Raw genomic sequence first — 5,305 nt, 5'->3', positions numbered from 1 at the left:
GTTGGAACTGCCCACCTCAATAAGCAATGCTAAGCTATGCCATGCTAACAGTGGGTGCTTCAGACTGAGTTACTGCACACACAAAGACGAGAAGGGTATGTATCTTCTTATCTAACACTGGGGGAGATGGTGAATGAGCTAATTTACCAAAATGTTGGCGTGTTCCTTTAACAAAAAAAAAAAAATAGGAAAAGGAAAACATACAGAAACAACAGCAACTGCAAGAAAATTATTATTTCTAGATTAACAAACCATGTTTACTGACTTTTATTCAGGGAGAATGGCACCAAAGGACTCCAAACCAAATGTCGCCCATGCACAGGTGTCTGAGTTACTTAGACGTCTGTTCGGCTTGACTGATTCTGAGATCCGTCCACTTCCCAGTTACGGCGACCAAAATGTCTATGTGTGTGTGAGCGAGGGTGGGGAGTATGTGTGTGTGAGCGAGGGTGGGGAGTATGTGCTGAAGGTCATGAATGTGGGGGACAGCCAGAACCCCACTCTGCTGGAGCTACAGACCCACGCCATGAACTTCCTGCACAAGAGGGGACTTCCTGCCCAGACAGCCATTCCTACTAATACTGGCCAGCTCATGAGTCTAGAGGAGATCGGTACAGTGTTCATCAATCAATCAGTACCTAGTCAATTAATCAGTACCTAATCAATCAGTCAGTAACTAATCAAGTCAGCCAAAGGGCTCCCAGGTCTGTAAGGAATGTAGACATGTGTACAATTTTACTGCATGTGATATGTGTTGGTCAACCTGAAACAACTGACTGTTTCTTGGCAACATGTTAAACAAATGCTTCACTACCTGCTGATCACTGACTGTGGCTGCGGGCTTCAGAAGTACCTGGTGCGTTTGCTGACTTATTTGCCTGGTACAACTGTTGCCAAGATCCCTTCCTCTCCTAATATCCTCTACGAAGTAGGGAAAATGTCTGCCACCATGAACAAAATCTTCCAAGAAGTAAGAATTTATTTTAAACATTTTGTCATTTGTGTACAGCCATTTAATTGATTCATTGATCCATCCATCCATTCATTGTTTGTCATGCAGTGGTTAATTTTGTGTATTGGAGTAATCTGTTATGAATGTGTCTTCAGATGGAGCACCCCAATCTGCATGTGTTTCAGAGAAAGAACATCATTGTCTGTCCAACATTCCTCTGCTGGAACAGTCCTTCTCTGTGCTGTGATTGTAGTGTGACATTTATTGTCAGAAGTTAGTTATTGTAAGAGGTCAGAAATGTACTGAACTATTGATCTATTTCCCTGCTAGGTATAAACCATGGGGATTTCTATAACCACAACATTCTGGCGACACTGGGCAGTTCTTCCCAACATAAAATCTCGGGCATCTTGGACTCTGGGGACTTGAGCAGTGGTTACTACATCTAAGTATAAGTATATATACTCTTTTGATCCCGTGAGGGAAATTTGGTAATCTATGAACTGGCCATAGCCATTATGCACATGATGATCGAGAGCCCCAGTCCGGTGGATGTTGGCGGACACGTTCTGGGGGGCTATGAGAGCGTCATCCCCCTGAACGAGGCGGAGAGGGACTGCCTCTTCCTGCTGGTGCTGAGTCGCTTCAGCCAGGCGCTAGTGCTAACACGCCACGCCATGCAGCAGCAGCCCGAGAACAAGGACTACATGATGATGATGGTGCCCCCCACAGGGATCCAACACCTGATCCACCTCTAGAAGTTGGGCCAGCAGCAGGTGCAACGCACCTGGGCAACGCACCTGGTTCGACTGTGCCAAGACATACAAACACCAATAATTGACCAGTGCTTTGGTGTTTTACCAAAGACCTTTTAGGCAAGTCCCTCCACTCGGCGGCCATATTGCAACGCTTTTTGGGCACTTATTGGGCATCTATTTCGGCAGAAATGCACATGCGCAAGGCTTCACGACACCAACTTCAGCAGCGAGATCACAACACATGATTGGCCTGATGTCTTCACAACACACCATATGATTGGCTCAATGTATTCACAACACACCACATGATTGGCTCAATGTATTCACATCACACCACATGATTGGTACAATGTATTCACATGTCGACTTTTTGTCGTGGAAGGGATGGGATATGTGTAGACAACTGCCATGTTAGCGTGTTGTGGCTAACTCATTTAGCTCCTGTTAGTAGCATAGGTTATGTACAGTAGAAAAAAGAAAAAAAAAAGCAGAGGCGCACTCAAGGGCTTGATTCTAATATGACCAGAATGGCTATTAACTTGTCATGACCAGATACAAGCCCCAAGACCTAAGAGTCAGTTTTGCCCTCCCGTCAACAATGCAGCAATCACTACATTTTGCAATTTAGTTGACAGAGATATTCATAGGATTATATCTGACACCGACTACAAAAGTTACGGGAACCAGGAACGCAAGATCCTCACTCAGTTAAGCAAAAAACAGGACGTTGTCTGGAAACCAGCCAATAAAGGTGGCGGCATTGTACTGGACAGAGACGATTACAGAACTGAAATAGCATCTCAACTGTCTAATGCCAGATGCTACATTAAACTAGGGAAGAACCCAACACTTGAGTTTAAGAAGGAGATTGACGATTTTCTACACGTTTCTATGGATAAAGGCTACATCACCCAAACAGAACTGAGATTCTTGACCGCTAATCACCCTGTCACTCCAGTCATATACATTCTACCAAAGGTCCACAAGACTTTGGTGAAGCCTCCAGGCCGCCCTTTCGTCGCTTGCAACGACAGCCTGATGGAACCTCTATCCCTTTATGTGGATCGTATCCTGAGGCCACTCGTAGTAAACTTACCTTCATATTTACGTGATACTAATGACTTCATTGAACAGCTCTCCAACGTCCACATTGACTGTGATTCTCACAACATCATCCTGACCACGTTGGATGTGGTATCTCTCTATACTAACATCCCCACGAGAAAGGTGTTGTGGCCATGGAACATTTCTTAAACCTTCGAACAGACACACATCCCCCGACGCAGTTTTTGATTGATATGATTTCTATGTTGTTATATAAGAATTTCTTTCTGTTTGAAAACCAATTCTACCTGCAGACACAAGGGGCGGCCATGGGATCTAGGTTCTCACCAGATTATGCCTGTCTATTTATGGGATATTTGGAAGAGAGATATGTTTGGAACAACAATCCTTTTGAACAAAATATTTTACTATGGAAAAGATATGTTGATGATGTGTTTTGTCTATTCAAAGGCTCAAGTGACCAATATAATGATTTTGTGACTCATCTCAACAATATGATACATTCAATCAAGTTTGAGGTTGAAATTGATCCGAAATCTGTTTCTTTCTTGGATACTGTTGTACACCTAGAAGGAGGGAATTTACTGACAACACTCTACACAAACCTACTGATAAGAACAGCATTTTACATGCAACTAGTGCCCATCCTTCCACCCTGAAACGTGGTCTACCATACACGCAGTTCCTTAGGGCAAAACGTATCTGCACCAACACTTTCTGATTTTAAAACTGAGGTCTCTAGGATGTATAAACAGTTCAGTTTAAGAGGCTATCACCACACTTGTTGAATGAGGCTCTAGAGAGAGTGCGCAACACCCAGACCCACCCTAAGAAGGAAAAGCGCTCCTCGGTAGTATGCACCACGACCTATAGCAAACATAGCGCACAGATCAAGGGAGCCATAAAAAAGCATTGGCATGTCTTAAGTAGTGATCCTGTATGTCGTGCCCTCTTCCCTAACCCACCTTTATTCGCTCATTACAGGGCCAGAAATATAAGGGATTTTTTGGTCAGAGCAGACAATTACAGCGCACGTAGTCATATGGAGCGCTTGAGCAGAAGCACAGGCTTCTAGCCTTGCCGTACGTGCGCTGCTTGCCAGAACAGGTCTGGTAAGACCACTACATTTGTGTGTTCTACGACAAGAAAAAGTTACACAATCAAACAGTTCACTACTTGCTCTACTAGTAATGTGGTCTATTTAATCACATGTCCATGTAACAAACAATACGTAGGAAAAACTAATAGAAAAATAAAAACACGCATCATTGAACATAATAGCGCTATTAGATGGAAGGAGGAAAAATCTCCTGTCGCACGACATTTCAATGAAGCAGGCCATCCTATCTCATCCCTCGCATTCACTGCCATTGAACATGTTAAACCTGTACGTAGAGGAGGGGACCTAGAAAAAAGATTACTACATTTACCCTGAAAACTCTCCATCCTTTAGGGATGAATGAAGAACTGGTTCTGTCATGTGTTTTGTGATGCGATAAGCACTTATGTGGATCTTGGATTATGGTGTACACTGCTGTCTTGAATCTAGATGTGTATACATATTGTCTGTATATGTTTTTAATGTTAATTGCACATATGGTTGTTTTTTGGTTTTGGGTGTAGTTTATACGATTTGTCTTGACATTAAGTATTACAGTAATTAACTCGTCACGGCTATAAAAAAACCTGAACGCCCCGTGACGCATTTTATAATGGAGGCATTGATAAAGGGCTAAGCCCAAAACGTTTGTTTCCCAGTTTTTTGTCTGTAGACTTGTTGAAAAAACCTCGGCTTTCAGTACAAATTTGTATTAGAATCAAGCCTTTGAGTGCGCCTCTGCTTTTTTTTTTTTCTACTGTACTCAACCTTTGGAGTTCACGCACCAGGCAAAACATCACAAACTTAAGGCGCAGACGCCGACTCGCCATTGCTCCTTAGCCTAGGTTATGGTCATAAGCAAATGAGATGACAGTCGAAAGATGCAATTAGTGCTGTTATCAATTTGCTTGGTAGCCTATAACCACATTTATGGTTTTCTACAAATACATCAATAATCAAATTGGCCTCCATCACTCAACCAATGCTAACGGTAACATTATTTTACCTACCCTAGGCTATTGATATAACTTAAGATTAACGTAGCCTACCTGCAGTAAAAAGCAAGCATGTCCGATAAACATTCTCAGATTTATTTCGGCTTCAAGAAGAAATGGGAAATGTAATGCAGAAATCATCCTACCCTTATTAGACGTTCTCTGCGGTAAACTACAGTCTTGTCCTTGTAGGAAGCGTAGTGTCTTTCCAACCCACTTTAGATTAACTTCCAAAAAAATTACGTCTCACTGCAACAATGCGCCATCTGGTGGACAAACGACTATGTGACGCCAATACTGGAAATGCAGCCAAATTATTATGATGAATATTTGGTTTTCCTTTAATCCTACTGAATTTGTAATTATGCATCGGCCGTTGTAATTGCCGATACTGATGGTATGTGCGTGCCTGTGTGTGTGTGTGTGTGCGTGTGTA

At 42.7% G+C, this 5,305-nt stretch overlaps 1 pseudogene; it reads left to right on the top strand.

Moving 5' to 3' along the window:
• The first annotated feature begins 280 nt into the window (after positions 1-280).
• LOC121696131 lies at positions 281-1,827 on the top strand (annotated as a pseudogene).
• Positions 1,828-5,305: the final 3,478 nt, after the last annotated feature.

This window comes from Alosa sapidissima, chromosome 21 (assembly GCF_018492685.1).
Source record: "Alosa sapidissima isolate fAloSap1 chromosome 21, fAloSap1.pri, whole genome shotgun sequence".
NCBI classification, from domain to species: domain Eukaryota; kingdom Metazoa; phylum Chordata; class Actinopteri; order Clupeiformes; family Clupeidae; genus Alosa; species Alosa sapidissima.
This window is presented reverse-complemented; position numbering and strand designations above follow the sequence as displayed.